We start from the raw sequence: 18,510 nt of genomic DNA, 5'->3' as shown, positions 1-18,510 counted from the left end.
GTAGAATGTTCTATGAAGCTTTTCTGATGTCTCCTTATTTATACATCTGACTGTGTGTGTACTTCTGGGTGCATGCTTGAGGTGTCTGTGCATGTGTGTGCATGTATGTTTCAGTGTGTCCGAATTGATGTATGACTTAATGCATCTTTGTGGAGTGTGTGTTTGTGCATAAGTGAGTATCCATACGTGTTTATGTGTGTGAGTGCATGACGGGGTGTGCATGGGTCTATTGCCAGTATGGCTGAATGCATGCCGGTCTCTGCATCTGTCTGTGGGTAACATGAGTGCCTGCTTTGGGATATGTCTGATAGGGGATATTTACATGTGTGTGTCTGGGTCCAGCTTGATGTGTGACTGTGTGTGCACATCTGTGCTTGTAGAACTCATGACCATACATGAGTGTATGGATTTGTGTGTGTGTGTATTCTGGTGTGAATGTCAGCTCTGGTTGTGCTTCTCTGTGTTTGGATTCCAAGAGCCCTGGCCCAGCTCCATTTCTCTTCTTCAAAAACAAACAAACAGTTCCCTTATTTTTCAGGATATTACTTCCTTCAGTTTTTAAGGATCATATTGGATAGAAAAAGCCTCCACAGGACAGGTGTGTGTCCTGAGATCATTCTGAGGTAGGTTACTCCCATTGGATCAGCTTCTCAGGAAATTCACCTTCCCACGGTATTATCCCCAGGCTCCTAATTAGCCTTTTAATAGAGGCATTTAACCAGTGTTCACAGAAGCCACTGCTTCATGCCAGCCAATGCTGGCTGATGCTCAGGGCACAGGGGTGGCCAAGACAGCCCTGGGACCTGCCTTCATGGAGCTTTTTCTCCAGAGGGGGAGACAGATCAGTCGCCAGACAATGACAGCCCAGAATGGATAGTGCTGGGAGGAGGAGGAACAGCTAGAGGGGTCAAGGCCACGACAGGGGGACTCAGGCAGAGGGGTCAAGGTCAAGATGGGGGGCACAGGCAGAAGGGTCAAGGTCAAGATGGGGGGACATAGGCAGAGGAGTCAAGATGGAGACACAGGCAGAGGGGTCGGGGCTGGGATGAAGGAGGCAGAGATGTCTGTCTGAGTCCAGAAATGGCACTTGATTCAACCTTGTAGGTTCTGGGTTAGCCACTAGAGGCCTCAGTAGGGACTTTTCAGTGGGAGGATAGGGAGAGTGGGGAGGGAGAGTTGCTGGCAGAGTCAGCTTGTATAAAGGCCACAGAGGCCTATGGAGTGTGGATGAGAGCTGTTAAGAGCACAGAGATCCGGGGCCGTGTTCACTGATGAGTCTGGAGCCATAAGCAGGAGTTGAGTCTGGGGATGGGGTGCAAGGGTGGGAAGTTTGGACTCTGTCCTGAAGCTACAGGGGGTCACAGAAGGCTTAAGCAGAGAAACAAAATGGTCAGATTTGTGTTTTAGAAAGATTTTTCAAATTTTTGGAGATGAGACTACAAGCTAAGAGATGAGGAAGTGACTCATACAGGCAGCCAGGTGAGAGAGGACAGGACCATGAGGATGCAGAGAGAGGAATGGAATGGAGAAAGATACAGAAGGAAGAACTCTTTCTTTCTTGATTCTGTGTTTTTGTACTGGGGGGAGGCTGAGGGAAGAGTCTAGTGTGGGGGAGAGATGGTAGTGTTATTTATTGGTTTGGGGAGACAGGTCAAGAACAGGTCTGAGGCAAGAGAAAAACGAGCTCAACTTTGGAATGTTGAACCATGGCATAGTCCCTGTGCTTAGGGATTTCTTAGACTAGTGGGAGAGCAGACCTGGATAAATTAAAGTCCTCAATGGTGCCATTAGGATTAGGTAGTAATTTTAGTAATAAGTTGCCACTTAGGGTTGAGGATTGGGAAGGCTTGGTAGAGGAGGTGTCATTTAAACTGGGATTTGTGGGATGAGTTCACAATAAGGGAAGAGAGCCAGGTGGTCCAAGCGAGAGCGGGGTGGTCCAAGCTGGGTCTTGGACGTGTGGGATAGATGGAGCAAAACAGATGTGTTTCACAGCAACACCCCTCTTGCTCTTTCTGCCAAGCGTATCCATCAACTTTCCATCCTCTACCTGCTAGCCTGACCCAAAACTCTTAGGAAAAACCTGACTCATGCCCACAAGGGAATCTTTTTTTAAAGTTGAAGTGAAACGTGCAGAACATAAAATGAACCCTTTAAAGCAAACAGTTCAGCGGCACTTGGGACAGTCGCAGGATTGAGAAACCACCGCTTCTAACGAGTTCCAAATGAGAGTCTTGTTTTGTTTTTTCTTCTTTTGGGGGGCCGCTCTGTGTGGCCTATGGGATTTTAATTCCCTAACCAGGGATCAAACCTGCACCCTCAGCAGTGAAAGCACGGAATCCTAAGCACTGGACCGCCAGGGAGTTCCCCCAAAAGAAGCTTAAGTGAGCCTTCTTGTTTTAAATGTTAAATACTAGTACTGTGATAATGATATCATTCATTGAACTTATCATCTTAATGTATGAAATTTTTAATGAGTCTGGTCTTATTACAGTCCTCATAGCAAGCCTATGGTGTTGGTTTTGTCATTCCCATTTTGCAAATGAGCTAAGACCCAAAGAGTTGGAAGTTGAGTTGCTTTGGGTTTTATCACTAATAAAGATAGAGTCTGGATATGGTTTTGTGTGATTCTAAATTTCATATTCTTCACCACCACTCTATACTGCCAAATCTTACCTTTTTTTCTTTATGAATGATCAAAAAACTGCCCCTGATAGCCTGTCATTTTTAAAAAACTTCCCCTAAGGTTGAAAAAAATGTTAAAAAATATGTTTAAAAGGTATCTTAATAGGAAGGATACTTAACGTTCTATCAAGTTTGCATTCTTTGGCATATTAACCAGACTTGGTCAACCAGTGTTACCATCCAAGTCATGGGCAGTGAAATGGTAAGTGAGCCTGGAGAATAAGAGGCTTTGGTCAGGGAGTGAAATGTTTGTGTTTCAGATTTCAGTGATGATAGGAATTAGGGTGGGTTGAACAGGAGTGTTGGTTGGAATGCAGTGAAAGAGAAGGTCAAAGAAAGTCAAGGTTTTTTTCATTTGTTTGGACAGCTCACACCTGTGGCCACCGAAATGCCTTCTTCCCAGAAGAATGGCAGGTCTTGGAGTAGAGAGAAGGGAAAAGTTTGCCAGATGACAACAGGGATGAAGGAGGCAGACTCGAAAAGAGAAAAACAAAATTTACAAGTGGATTGAGTGGTCATACTTTGGAAGTGCCCTGAGGAGTTTCTCATTCTGGTAATGGTGAAGAGCTTCTATGGGGTCAAACAGGGCTTCCCAGGTGACGCTGGTGGTAAAGAACCTACCTGCCAATGCAGGCGACAGAAGAGAGATGGCTTTAATGCCTGGGTGGGGAAGATCCTCTGGAGAAGGAAATGGCGACCCACTCCAGTATTCATGCCTGGAGAATTCCATGGACAGAGGAGCCCGGCGGGCTGCAGTCCATGGGGTCGCAGAGAATTGGGCATGACTGACTGAGCACACACATAGGGTCAAGCATCCTGAAAATAACAATTTTAAAACACCCAATTTCCTGAAATTTCTGGATCGTGAATAAAGCAGGCAGATACTGAAGGGGGCCAGAGGAAGATAATTTCGTGTTTTGTGTGTGTATACACACACACACACATATGGGCCTGAAAGCAAGTGCCCTGGAAGGTGCCATGGGGGCAGATAAAACCCAGAGAGAAACACTGGAATTTTTCTGACTTGAAGGACCAAGGAACAGAGTTTAGGGTAATTATAACATCTGATGGTAGTGATAGCAAAATATTGAAAGAGGAGAGAGACAGAGAGGGGGAGCCCCAAATTCTATGTATAAACACTGTCCAAATTTCTGACTGCTTTTTGAACTATTTATGTGCTGGAAAATTCCAAGTGGTATCAGCTAAGACTAAAAGAACTGAAATAAGATTTCAGTGCTGAACATTTGAACTCAGCCAAGGTAACTGCTCCTTGAAAATGAAACAAATCAATATTTTTCAACAGAACATCACAGAACCCAGAGTCTCTACAATGTATCACTTGCAACCTTCAGGATAAAATCCACAATTACTAGGCATATGAAGATATAGGAAAATATAACCATACTCAAGAGAAAAGGCAGTTGATGGAGAACAACACTAACATGACCCTAATTTTGGAGTTTAGCAAACAAAACTTAAAAAAACACCTGTTATGTCTATGCTCAAGGATGTCAAAATGGTGTTGAGATACAAGAGGTATTGACTCTAATTCTGATCCTGAGACTCTTTGAAAGTGGTTTAATGAGTAACTTGCATTGGAGAGAGTATTAAAAAAAGAGCTGTGCTCTTGAGAGACTATTCGGTGTAGGACTGGGAAATGGAGAGAAAATTTGGACAAATGGTTCATTTATTAAGCAACTGTTCATAGAACACCTGCTGAAGGGGCCAGGATGGCAGAGCAGGAAGATCCTGAGCATATCTTCTTCTACAGACACACCAAAATTACAACTGTTTACAGAGCAACAATTGATAAGAAAGGCCTGAAGACTAGCAGAAAAGGTCTTCAGCTACAAGTATAAAGAAGGAACCTCAATGAGGTGGGTAGGAGAGGCAGAAATGTAGTGTAGTCAAGACCTATATCCCCAGGTGGGCAACCCACAAACAGGAGAATAACTACAATTGTAGAGATGCTTATCAAGGACCAAGGGGTTCCAAACCTCAAACTCCCCAACCAGGAAGTCCGGCAGCAGGAAGATGAGCCCCCAGAATGTTTGACTTTGAAGGCCAGTGGAGGTTACTTCAAGTCATGAGCCATGGCCAAAGTTTCTGGGTTTCTTTTTTAAGCCACCCAGTTTGTGATACTTTGACTTGGTACCTAGGAAGCTTTTCCACTGGTTCCTTGGGCGTCCCTGGTGGCTCAGACAGTAAAGAATCTGCCTGCAATGCAGGAGACCTGTGTTCAAGCCCTGAGTCAGGAAGATCCCCTGAAGAAGGAAATGGCCACCTGCTCCACTATTCTTCCCTGGAGAATTCCATGAACAGAGGAGCCAGGTGGGCTACAGTCCATGGGGTCACAAAGAGTTGGACACAGCTAAGTGACCAACTCTGTTTACACTAGGAAGCTACCAGGCTTAGCAAGTTAATCCATCCATTAACAGAAAAATGGATAAGAAAAATATGGTATATCCACACAATTGAATTTTATTCAGCCACGAAAAGGAATAAAGTACTGTTCCATACTATCACTAGCAGGAAACTTGAAAACATTATGCTAAGCAAAAGAAGCCAGTCACACAAACAATCACATGATTGTATGATTCCATTTACATGAAAGTCAAGAACAGAGAACCTGTAGAGATAGAAAGTAGGTTAATTGTTGCTTAGGATGGGGAGTGGGGTGACAGAATAGGGGAGTGACATCTAGGAGGTATGAAGTTTATTATTATTTTGCCACATTGTGAGGCAGGCATGTGGGATCTTAAGTTTCCTGACTAGGGATCGAACTGTGCCCCTTGCAGTTGAAGCAAAGACTATTAACCACTGGACCAGCAGGGAGTTCCTTATTGTTGAGGTGATGAAAATGTTCTAAAATCGACTGTGGTGATGATGGCATCTATCTATGAATGTATCAAAGAACATTCAATTGTACACTTTAAGTGGGTGGATTTTTATGACCCGTGAATATCTCAGCAAAACCTTTCAGGACTTCCCTGAAGTGGTACATTGGATAAGAATCTGCTTGCCAAAGCAGGGGATGAAGTTTCCCTCCCTGGTCTGGAAAGATTTCACAGGCCACAGGGCAGTTAAGCCCATGCGCCATAACTACTGAGCCCAAGCCTTAGCACCCTCAAGCTGCAGCTACTGAGCCCACACGCTGCAGCTGCTGAAGCCTGTGTGTCTAGAGGCTGTGCCCTGGGACGACACAGGCCACTGCAGCAAGAAGCCCACGCGCCTCAATGTAGAGTGGCTCATGCTCACCGCAACTAGAAAAAGCCCACACTCAGCATTGAAGACCCAGCACAACCAAAAATAAATTTTAGAAAAGAGAAGAAAAAAAACCAAAACTTCTCAGACCAAAAAAAAAAAAAAGCAAAGAAAATGTTTGCTCTGACTCATATATCCTGATTGGTTCTTCCTACCAGTGACATATAAAGACAGTTGATTTACCTAATTTCTGAGAGGAATTTACTCCAAGGAAATAAAAAGATACATCAACTCTCCAATCTTCTTCTTCTTCTTTTTTTTTAAATTTTAGCCGTACCGCTTGGCCTTTTCATGCTGTACACGGGGTTCTCAAGGCAAGACAAGAATACTGAAGTGGTTTGCCATTCGTGACTGAACTGAACTGATACCATTTGGCATGTGGGATCTTAGTTCCCTGACCAGGGATGGAACCCTCTTCCCCTGCATTGGAAGCATGATCTAACTACTGGATTGCCAGGGACGTCCCCTCTCAAACCTTATTCATACTACCTGGTGTCACCCCAAACCCTTGGGCTTCTCTTCTTACATCGTAACCTTTGACACTATCCTGTCCTTTCATCCGAGTGCTGGCCACTCTGGCTGTTATTGTCCTCAAATAAGTCAGTCTGTCTCACTGGACTGTGAGCCCCGTGTGGTCACTGAGTGAATGTAACCTCATCATCATTATGTAATCAGGTCCTTCTACAGGGCCCTATTTAGAATAGGGACGTGTGTTGAATGTTGAATGAATAGCCCTTGGAATTTCTAGGAAGTTTCTAATTTGACTCTCCTCATCAGTAAATGAAGCCTCTCTTGAGGGTCTTGAGTTCTTCCCCGAGAAAGTCCAGCAGTTCTCTGCCCTGCTTCATGTATTAAACTTGTACGTAAGATAAGTTGAGCAAGATTTTTCACAACTAAAAATGTTTGATGACCATTGGCCTGTACGCTTATAAGGGTATGTGTAGCTCTGAAGTTCTATGTTCATCAAAGATGGACCAAAGCTTTAATGATGTGTGTTTGTGTGTCTGTGTCTGTGGCGGTCATGGAGATGAGCCATTAAGATGCCCCTTCAAGAAAGAACTTGCCATTTAGCTGCAAGGAGTGCAGTGAGCTGACTGCCTCTAGCTGCAGCACCTTCAGGATCCACCTTGTCTCGCAGCAAGGTGGAGCAAAGTTACCCTTCCGGTAACTGGTGTCTTTAGTCTCTTACTGCCCAGCTCTTCCTCCTCCCATCTTTCCTTTCATGGATGCCAGATCTATATCCTGGTCTGAAGACTTTTCCTGACCCGTTCTACTTTCTTCCTCTTTTGTCTTTCACACGCATTGCCCTCCAATAAAATGATGCCGCTGTGTCTAAACCTCGGTTTTCCCGGAGGACTCAGTTTACCTCCTGTCCATCACGGCGTTTGTTCTCTGTCGTGTGTGTGTGCATGCGTGCTAAGTCGCTTCAGTCATGTCTGACTCTTTGCAACCCCATGGACTGTAGCCCTCCAGGCTCCTCTGTCCATGGCATTTCCCAGGCAAGAATACTGGAGTGGGTTGTCATGCCCTCCTCCAGGGGATCTTCCTGACCCACGAATTGAACTGGTGTCTCTTTCGTCTCCTGCATTGGCAGACGGGTTCTTTACCACTAGTACCACCTGGGAAGCCTTTACCCTGTCTCAAAACTCTCTTCCAGTTTTGAGAAAACCCCCTATTGGATGCCTTTTTATCCGAGGAAAGTCTTTGCCTCCCACCACAGCAGCTGAGTGGGGACCATGAATTCTTCCTTGCCACATCCTGCCTATGGCTTGGCTAACTGGATCATTCTGCTGGGAACTTTGACTCTTGCTGGAGGAAGTGACACAGAAACACAGACACAATTAGGAAGTTGTCCACAGTGGTTTCAATGGGTCAAGAGTTCCAAGGCAGTTCAGTGCCTGGGGGCTGGGTGGGTGGTGATTGCGGCAGCAGCCCCTCGACAGATGATTCTGGCCATTCCTTTGGGTAATGTTCTCCTGACCCAGCTGTTTTTTTTTTTTTTTTTGCTACTCATATTCTTAGCCTGGCTTTCCAGAATTCACATAGATTTTGTGAGCGAACCAATCATCTTCCAGTAGCCAGCAGACTTTTCTACCTAAAAGAGCCAGTGACGTTTGATGTTGATTAAAAATAGGAACCTTCGCTGTTAGGGGCCTTGGGAGTCTCTGGCAGGGGGTGGTCGTGGTGAGAAGGAAGTTGTAAAGGATGAGCTGTTATCCCTAGAGTGATACTCAAACCCCCTCTTTCTGTCATGCCCTACCTTCAATACAGTAGCAAACGCACTCTCATGTTTTCGTTTAGTCTCTCAGTCGCGTCTGAGTCTTTGCGACCCCATGGACTGTAGCCCCCCAGGCTCCTCTGTCCATGGGATCCTCCAGGCAAGAACTCTGGGGTGGGTTGCCATTTCCTCCTCCAGGGGATCTTCCCGACCCAGGGATGGGACCTGCGTCTCCTGTGTCTCCTGCGTTGGCAGGTGGATTCTTTATCACTGAGCCACCTGGGAAGCCCCGGCAGTCTGGTGCATCATAATGAACTCCAAATCTGTCGTCTTCTCCCCACCTCCACTGGTTCTACTGTGTCTACTGTGTTGCTGCTTGTCGTAGCTTCCTAGTTGGTCCTTGCTCTGGTCCTTACTCCCTCCCTCAGTTTATTCATTGAATAACAGCTAGCACAAGCCATTTAAAACACGTCAATACATGTCATCCTGTGTTCTCCAACCTTCCCAAAGGCCTCCATTGCATGCCAGTCCTCACCGAGGCCCCACATAATCTGGCCTTTTAACCCTTTGCCCTCATTTCACTCACTCCTCTGCTCTCCCTTCCTCCTCTACTCCAGCCATACCTGTCTGCTTTGTGGGTTCATGAGCACACACCCAGTCTTTTGCCTTATGGCTCTCCCCTTTTTAATTGTTTTGCCAGGAACATTCCCTCCCCAGATACCTGAACAGCTTGCTCATTATGGCCTTGTGAAACCACTCATGCCACCGATTTAAAATTCCAATTCTGGAATTCTTTTTCTTTTCTCCCTTTTTTTTGAGAAATTATGTACTTGGCTGCACCAGGTCTTAGTTGCGGCATGCAAGCTCTTAGTTGTAGCTTGTGGGATTTAGTTTCCTGATCAGAGATTGAACCCAGCTCCCCTGCACTGGGAGCTCAGAGTCTTAGCCATTGGACTACCAGGGAAATCCCTACTTTGCTTTTCTAATGCACCACACCATTTAAAAATTTTATTATGTTTATTCTTCATTATCTACCTTTGGTCATTACTGGGGAAAGGTCAACGGAACAGCATAAAGATATGGAGGTCTACAATAAGAATTTGGTACAGATAGAAACCTAGGTGGAGGTGAACAAATGAACTTAAAATCTGCAAGCTTTTGCCAAAGTCTTGGCCAGGGCGTTGCTTTTCTGCTGGATGTAGAAGATATACAGCTCCATATTTGGGGGTGACCCCTGCTGACCTGTGTCCCGTGACAGTGTAATAATGCCTTCTCTTAGGATTGTTGTGAGAACTGAAGGGGGATGAAGAGGTTTGGTGCGCCAGGACACTTGGGCAGAGCTCTGTTCTCCGACGGCTCCTTCCACCTCCAATAGGGGGCGCTCAGCGGACCATGAAGCAGAGCTCGTAGGTCGGAGGAATGTTGCCAAAGCCTGAGACCTTGGGCGTGATGTCAATGTCAGCAGGTGGCACCAGAGAACGTAGAGAGAAGTTCTGAAGGATCGAAGTGAAGTAGAGGAAGAGTTCCATGCGGGCCATGGCCTCGCCCAGGCAGATGCGCTTTCCTGTGGGCACAGAGGGGAGAAAGGGGGTGGGGGGAATAGTAGGGAGAGGCAGACCCGCGCGGGTTAACCGAAGCATGGAGAGAGGATTCCGGCTTCACCACCGCTCAGCCTCAGCTGCCTCCTCTGCATCTCTGGGGTCATGATAATACCCACTTTTTAGGGTTATAAAGATGCAGTGAGTTTCTACAGTTAATGCTCGGCTAGGATCTTCCACGTATAGGGGGCTCAACACGTGGAAGCTATTTCTCTGATGGCGCAAATTCCAACAGATTCTAAGACAGAATGGTTGTAAAGGATCCATGCATTTAAAGTCTTTTCATTTCTGGTTCTTTTAAAGGTTTAGGAAGTGCCTACAAGGTGCCAGACACTGGTGAGGGAAAACAAAAGCTTACACTTAAATAGTGCTTGATCTACAAAAAATAAGAAGATAATATATATATGTGTGTAACTGATTCACTTTGCTGTACAGCAAATACTAACACTACCTTGTAAATCAACTATACTGCGATACAAATTTTAAAAAAAAATAGTGCTTGCGGTTTGTCAGTCACTCTTCCAATGCTTTGGAGAGATTAATCTCCATTTTACAGACAGGGAGCTGAAGTAACTCATTCATGGCCCCACTGATGGTGTTTTAAGTGGCGGAGTGTGCCGCACTGACATCAGGTTCAGTATAGCTTACACTTAAAACACGATTTTTCAAAGATATTGTATTATGAGTTAACCAAGCTGCTGTTTATTGGGTAAATCTTTCCTGCTGCCTGTTTTATACTGTCTGCAAAATAAGAATCTTTTAACATTTTTAAGTGGTTAAAAAATCAGGAGAAAAATAATATTTTTTGACGTGAAAATTAAAATTCAAGTGTTAATGCGCATAGTTTTCTTTATTTTGCATCCATCACAGACATGCTTTTTTCTTTTTATTGTTTTTTGGCCATGCCATGCGGCTTTCAGGATCTTATATCCCCCACCAGGGATTGAACCTGGCCCCATGCTGTGGAAGCTTGGAGTCCTAACAACTGGATCACCAGGGAATTCCCCAGGATGGCTCAGCAGGTAAAGAAACTGCCTGCACCCAGGCAACATGGGTTCAATCCCTGGGACGGAAAGATCGCCTGGAGGAGGAAACGGCAACCCATTCCAGTATTCTGGCCTGGAAAATCCCACAGACAGATGAGCCTGGTGGGCGACAGCTCACGGGGTTGCAAAGAGTCGGACATGACTCAGTATCAGCGTCACTGTTTATGAATGTCTGTGGGTGCGTTCACAATACAATGGTGTAGACTGCATAGTTCAGAGAAAGACCAACGAAACCTAAAATATTCTATATTTTGGCCCTTAGAAAAAATATGCTGGCCTCTATTTAGTGCAATTACTTTTCTAATTATCAGAGTCCATGGTCCTGATATTCCATCATTCTGGAATTCTAGTATTGTATGAGTCTATGAAATACCACCCAGCTTCCCATTCAAACCTGAATGTCAAATACAGACCAATGATTGGGGGACATATCTAGCGTGTTTCTGCAGAGCTGGTGGGGGTGGGGGGACTCAGACCATAGACACTTACCAGAGGAAAAAGGCACAAAGGCTTCATTCTTCTTGAAGTGGCCCTGCTCGTCCAGGAAGTGTTGTGGATAGAAGGCGTCTGGGTAGCGGAAGTACTTGGGGTCTTTGAGGACGGAGCCAAGAAGAGGAAAGACATCGGTGCCCTGGGGTGAAGATGGGCTCAGTTAGGAGAAATCAGTGTTGGAATATGGAGAATGGTAGGGACCCAGGAGGAGTGGGGTACAGTGGGGTACAGTGGAGGGAGGGATGAGAACAGAGGTGCAGCTCCACCTTGGGCAGAAGGTAGCCTCGGAAATGAGTGTCCCGGATGACATTATGGGGGACGCCCATGGGCACAATATCTGTGAGTCTCTGGATCTCATGGATCACGGCATCTGTATAGGGCATCTTGGCCCGGTCATCAACACTTGGGATCCGGTGTGGTCCAATCACCTGGTCAATCTCTTCGTGGATCTTGGCTGGAAAAAACCAGAACACACAGCAGACAAAGATGCAAGAGGTGTTTCTGGAGGATTGGGTCATAGGTTTGTGTCAGCTCCATATGTATTTGGACTGTCTCTTTATTCTTAACTCCTGACACATTGGTGGGGCTAATAAACACTCTTTCCAGTAGTCACATATGGATGTGAGAGTTGGACCATAAAGAAGGCTTAGTGTCAAAGAATTGATGCTTTTGAATTGTGGTGCTGAAGACTCTTGAGAGTCCCTTGGACAGCAAGAAGATCAAACCAGTCATTCCTAAAGGAGACCAACCCTGCATATTCACTGGAAGAACTGATGCTGAAGCTGTAGCTCTGATACTTTGGCCACCTGATGCAAAGAGCCGATTCCTTGGAAAAGACCCTGATGCTGGGAAAGATTGAAGGCAGGAGGAGAAGGGGGCAACAGAGGATGAGATGGTTGGATTGCATCACTGACTCAATGGTGAGTTTGAGCAAACTCTGGAAAGACATATCTGGAGATACTGAAGGACAGAGAAACCTGGTGTGCCGCAGTCCATGGGTTGCAAAGAGTAAGACGCGACTTAGTGACTGAACAACAACAGCAACGATGCATAAAGCCCATGGAATTGTAAATTGCACGTGTAATGCAGTATGCAAGTAACTGAGGTGTCCATTAGATATTAAATGATTTAGATTAGTGAAAGACAGCTCAGACAATGAAGGAGAAACTAGATGAGTCTGAATGGAAATGTTAGTCTCTCCCATTGTCTGTAACAAGAGAAATCTGTTAGTTTGTTTTGAATTACATTAGAAGGTGTGCTCAGGTCCTCAGTTGTGTCCAACTCTTTGTGACCCTACGGACTATATATAGTCTGCCAGGCTCCTCTGTCCATGGGATTCTCCAAGCAAGAATACTAGGGTGGGTTGCCATTCCCTCCTCCAGGGGATCTTCCTGACTCAGGGATCGAACTCACATCTCCTGCATTGCAGGCAGATTCTTTACCGCTGATTCACTGGGGAAGCCACATTAGAAGGGAGAGGGGCCAGAACTGGGAATTTTCCTTTGGTAAATAAATGAGTTTCTCATTACTGGAGTTACCCAACCAGACCAGATTACAGTTTACTGGCAATGGATTCTATTTGATTCTGCCACTATAGTTGGCCAAATAATGGCCATCAAAAATACTACCTCCTAATCCCTGGAACCTGGGTATGTTACTTTACATGACCAAGGACACTTTGCAGATATAATTAACTTAAGGGTCTTGAGATGGGGAGATTATTCTGAATAATCTGTATTGGCTCGAAAAGTAACCACAAGTGTTTGTATAAGAAGGAAGCAGAAAGGTCAGAGTCAGAGAAGGAGATGTGACAGTGGGTACAAAGAGAGATTTGAAGATGCAATGCTGCTGGCTTTGGAAATGGAGCCCAGGAATGCAAGAAATACAGTTCTAGAGGTTGGAAAAGGCAAGGAGTCAGATCAACCCTGGTTGGACCCAGTGAAAGCCTATTTGAACTTCTGAAGTCCTGAACTGTAAGATAATAGATTATTGTGGCTTTAAGCTACTAAGTTTCTCATAACTCACCACATAAGAGTCTATTTTGTTGCTCTAATTCATTCACTAAGTCGTGTCTGACTCTTTGCCACCTCATGGACTATAACACGCCAGGCTTCCCTTTCCTTCACCGTCTCCCAGAGTTTGCTCAGATTCGAGTCCATTGTGTCACTGATGCTATCTATAACCATCTCATCCTCTGCCGCTCCCTTCTCCTTTTGCCTTCTATCTTTGCCAGCATCAGGGTCTTTGCATCAGGTGGCCAAAGTATTGGATAAGAAACCATGACAGGCACCAAGCAGAAGATGAAATTAAACGACTTTCCAAGCCGGAGATCCTGAGATTCCGTATCCTGAGGTTCTAAAGTGTGAGGAGTTGAAAGCTGTGGGATTCTACAGTTTCAGGATGATGTCTTCTTTCCTGTGGGGAATGAGGTCTGCCAGGTAAGGCTCAGGTGGACGCTCACCTTCCACCTCAGGATGCTTCATCATGAGCAGCAATCCATAGCGGAGTGTAGAGCTCACTGTCTCAGTGCCAGCGAAAAAGAGGTTGAGGGTTGTCAGGACCAAATTCTTGAGGTTGAATTCTGTGTGGGGGTTGTTTTTATCCTGAAAATGAGAGAGATGATAAATAGACTCACCATCTTCTGCCTTCATCTCGTTTTCTCCCTGTGTATAAGGTAGGGCTTTGTGAAAACACAACAGATGGGTGAACCAGGTGAGTATCTGGGAGAGGAAACAGTCAGAGAAAAGGTCCTGAGGCAGAGGTGTGTCTGGTGAGGAACGACAAAAAGGAGGCCAAGGTAGCTGCCAGGATAATTGGAGTGTAGTGAACAATGGGGAGAATGAGGGGGAGGGAAGTGGAGACTGCCTTGTCAGATTTGAAAGTTCTAAGACATTAGGGTACATGATTTCAAACTGCTGAAGGACTTCGCTGGTGGTCCAGTGGTGAGGAATCTGCCTTGCAATTCAGGGGTTGCAGGTTCGATCCCTGGTCAGAGAAGTAAGATCCCACGTGCCTTGGAGCTACTGAGCTCTCATGCACATGCTGCAACTAAGACCCAACGCAGCCAAATCAATGAATAGAAAATAAATAAAGGTCAAATTTCAATCAAATATCTGTTAAAAAAAAAAAAACAAAACCTGCCAAGTACAGAGGTTCTACAGTAGAAAAATAGAAATTTGTAAGTTTATAAAATCCTAAGAATCCATGATGCAGAGTTACTAAGCTTCTAAATTGCTATATCTCTTAAGAGTTTAAACTTTTAAAATTTTTTGAAAAAATTTTTTTCACCATTGAGGATAATGTTTGCTGTGGGTTTGTCATATATAGCTCTTATTATGTTGAGGTATGTTCCTTCTATTCCTGCTTTCTGGAGGGTTTTTATCATAAATGGATGTTGAATTTTGTCAAAGGCTTTCTCTGCATCTATTGAGATAATCATATGGTTTTTATTTTTCAATTTGTTAATGTGGTGTATTACATTGATTGATTTGCAGATATTGAATAATCCTTGCATCCCTGGGATAAAGCCCACTTTATCATGATGTATGATCTTTTTAATATGTTGTTGGATTCTGTTTGCTAGAATTTTGTTAAGGATTTTTGCATCTATGTTCATCAGTGATATTGGCCTGTAGTTTTCTTTTTTTGTGGCATCTTTGTCAGGTTTTGTTATTAGGGTGATGGTGGCCTCATAGAATGTGTTTGGAAGTTTACCTTCCTCTGCAATTTTCTGGAAGAGTTTGAGTAGGATAGGTGTTAGCTCTTCTCTAAATTTTTAGTAGAATTCAGCTGTGAAGCCATCTGGTCTCGAGCTTTTGTTTGCTGGAAGATTTCTGATTACAGTTTCAATTTCCGCGCTTGTGATGGGTCTGTTACGATTTTCCATTTCTTCCTGGTTCAGTTTTGGAAAGTTGTACTTTTCTAAGAATTTTTCCATTTCTTCCAAGTTGTCCATTTTATTGGCATATAGTTGCTGATAGTCGTCTCTTATGATTCTTTGTATTTCTGTGTTGTCTGTTGTGATCTCTCCATTTTCATTTCTAATTTTGTTGATTTGATTTTTCTCCCTTTGTTTCTTGATGAGGCTGGCTAATGGTTTGTCAATTTTATTTAACTTCTCAAAGAACCAGCTTTTGGCTTTGTTGATTTTTGCTATGGTCTCTTTTGTTTCTTTTGCATTTATTTCTGCCCTAATTTTTATGATTTCTTTCCTTCTACTAACCTGGGGTTCTTCATTTCTTCCTTTTCTAGTTGCTTTAGGTGTAGAGTTAGGTTATTTATTTGACTTTTTTCTTGTTTCTTGAGGTAAGCCTGTATTGCTATGAACCTTCTCCTTAGCACTGCTTTTACAGTGTCCCATAGGTTTTGGGTTGTTGTGTTTTCATTTACATTCATTTCTATGCATATTTTCATTTCTTTTGTGATTTGTTGGTTATTCAGCAGCGTGTTGTTCAGCCTCCATATATTGGAATTTTTAGTAGTTTTTCTCCTGTAATTGAGATCTAATCTTACTGCATTGTGGTCAGAAAAGATTCTTGGAATGATCTCAATTTTTTTGAATTTACCAAGGCTATATTTATGGCCCAGGATGTGATCTATCCTGGAGAAGGTTCCATGTACACTTTAGATAAAGGTGAAAATTGATTTCTTAGCCACACCACGTGACATATGGAATCTTAGTTCCCCAACCAGGGGTAGAAACCACACCCCTGCATTGGAGGCTGGGAAGACATTAAACTTTTAATTTTGAAGTTTAAACTCCAAAGTTTAGACTTTAAATGTTTCAGCTCGGCAAATTCTAAGACTCTAAAAATGCATTCTACTTTTCTGTATTTGTAAGTCTCTGGTGTATCGGATTAGAAAGGTGTACGAGTTTAAGTTTCCATGTTCTTAGAAGTCTTAGCTGCAAAGTTTAAGAGTGTAAGAGTTTATACCTTAACAGTTTCTATATCTCATCTATAAATAAAAATCAACCTGGTGAAACAATGCTTGGCCCTTGACATACTGTCATCAAGATGTTTACAGATGAGTCTAAAGTTGTAGGCACTAGGGATTGGGGAGATGAGAGGAAAGGACTGGGGGCAGAGGAAGAGGTACCTGGTGCATCTTGATGAGGAAGCAATCAATGAAGTCCCGAGGGTTCTGGGGGTCAAGTGATGCTTCGTTGATCTTGACCCTGGAGGCAATGAAGTCCTTGAGCTCCTCTATCAAGTAGTAGATGCGATTGTGTCTTCCTGGCAAATATTGCATGATTCCAGAATACATGTCATATAACTGTGGGGAATAAGCAAAGGATGTTTGTTAGCAATGGGCACCAGAGGCCAGCCTGGGCTGAGTCTGGAGTCCAATAGCTGGGCTTAGCATCCAGCACGGGGTCTGAGAATTGCATGAGGCCATTTGCTTCTTGGAGACCCAGGGCATCTTGATTCTTGCCTCCCAAGATTGTGGGGAGGAGTTAGTGAGGAAGAGGCAGGGCCTTAGTTAACAGAGGTTGGGGGGTGGACATAGAGGTAACTGATGGGCACCTGGGCCCAGGATGTGCTCATTTCTATGAAACTCTGGTTGATCATTTGCAGCAACTTCAGGAACTGCTTGTCCTCATAGTCAAAGCGGCTTCCAAAGACGACGGAACTGATGACGTTGGAGACAGTGCGGCTCAAGAAGAAAGTAGGTTCGATGCGAGCCCCTGAATAATGGAAGTTGGAGGCCATGAGTAGGAACATGGAATGTGACATCAGGTTGGTTTAATAAGCACCTGAGGGACTTCCCTGGTGGTCCAGTGGCTGAAACTCCATGCTCCCATTGCAGGGGGCCTGAGTTCAATTCCTGGTTTGGGAACTGGATCTCACATGCTACCACTAAAGATCCTGTGTGCCTCAGCTAAGACCCAGTGCAGCCAAATAAATACATAAAAATATGTGAAGATTAAAAAAATAGCCACCTCATTGGTTCATGAAAATTCAATGTTAATTATCCACGTAAAATACTTAGCACAGTGCCTGACGTGTAATAACCATGTGAGAGATGCTGGTGGAGCTGAATCCTTATTTTTTGTTATTAGAAGTTAATTGTCCTGGGGCTTCCCTTGTGGTACAGTGGATAAGAATCTGCCTGCCAAAGCAGGGGACGCAGGTTCGATCCCTGGTCTGGGAAGATTGCACGTGCTCAGGAGCCACTAAGCCAGTGTACCACAACTACTGCGCCTGAGTGTGCTAGAGCCTGAGAGCTACAACCACTGATCCTGCGCGCTGCAGCTACTGAAGCCCTCTTGTCAAGAGCCTGTGCTCTGCAATGAGAAGCCCGCTCACCACAACGAAGAGTAATGCCTGCTTGCTGCAACTAGAGACAGCCTGCACAGAAATGAAGAACCAGTGCAGCCACAAATATTAAAAAAAGAAAAAAAAAGAAGTTAACTGTCCTGGAGAGTCACAGATTTTAGAAAGAAGTGGATGTAAGGGACGCATTAAAAAAATAGAAAAGAATTGGCTAGATTCAGTCTGTCTCTACCAATGATTCCATCTGCCCTATTTAAAATAAAATTCTTCCCCTGGCCTCAGCTGCACCATCTATAAAACGAGATGCTGGTCAGGCCAGTGGGTATGGGGACAATTTCCCTAAAGCAATGCATATAATCACAGTTGGCTTTGCAAATAATTTCTAGGGGTACCTGAGTCTACAGAGTCTTTATGCAGACCATTTGGCACCCATGGAGCCCAAGGGAGGAGTCTAATGTAGAGAAATTTGTCTGTTTCTGTATCTAATCTATTCATCTCTGTATTTCTCAGCCTCTGTGTCTTTTTTCATTTGACCCCAGACATTCCAGATCTTATTTTTGGGTGCATCATGGATCCCTTTAAAAATGTAATGAAATGGTGTAATGTTTCAATTCACAGGTTGAAAAAGTTCTAAAAAATTTTCACAACAATGTAAATATATGTAACACAACTGAACTGTACACTTAGAACAGTTTGTTGTTGTTGAGTCGCCAGTCATGTCTGACGTTTTGGTACCCCATGGACTGCAGCACACCAGGCCTTCCTGTCCCTCGTCATCTCCTGACTTGGCCCACGTTCATGTCCATTGTGTCAGTGATGCCATGCAACCATTTCATCCTCTCATGCCCTCAGAAATAGTTAGAGTGGCAAATTTTTGCATTATATGGTTTTTACCCAAATTATGTGTTTTTGTATGTGTATGTGTGAATGTA

The 18,510-nt window shown here is 44.2% G+C and overlaps 1 long non-coding RNA gene across 2 annotated transcripts; it reads left to right on the top strand.

The window, feature by feature from the left end:
• Positions 1–436: 436 nt before the first annotated feature.
• On the top strand, positions 437–17,768 carry LOC120872473. 2 transcript variants are annotated; one of them, XR_005723256.1, is made up of 2 exons: positions 437–623; positions 16,880–17,768. It is a non-coding gene; the product is annotated as an uncharacterized LOC120872473 (long non-coding RNA). The 2 variants fall into 2 exon arrangements; XR_005723255.1 differs by lacking the exon at positions 437–623 and adding an exon at positions 13,540–13,741.
• Positions 17,769–18,510: the final 742 nt, after the last annotated feature.

Source organism: Oryx dammah, unplaced genomic scaffold (assembly GCF_014754425.2).
Source record: "Oryx dammah isolate SB20612 unplaced genomic scaffold, SCBI_Odam_1.1 HiC_scaffold_13, whole genome shotgun sequence".
Taxonomy (NCBI): Eukaryota; Metazoa; Chordata; class Mammalia; order Artiodactyla; family Bovidae; genus Oryx; species Oryx dammah.
Note: the sequence above shows the minus strand (reverse complement) of the source record. Positions and strands in the feature narration are given on the sequence as shown.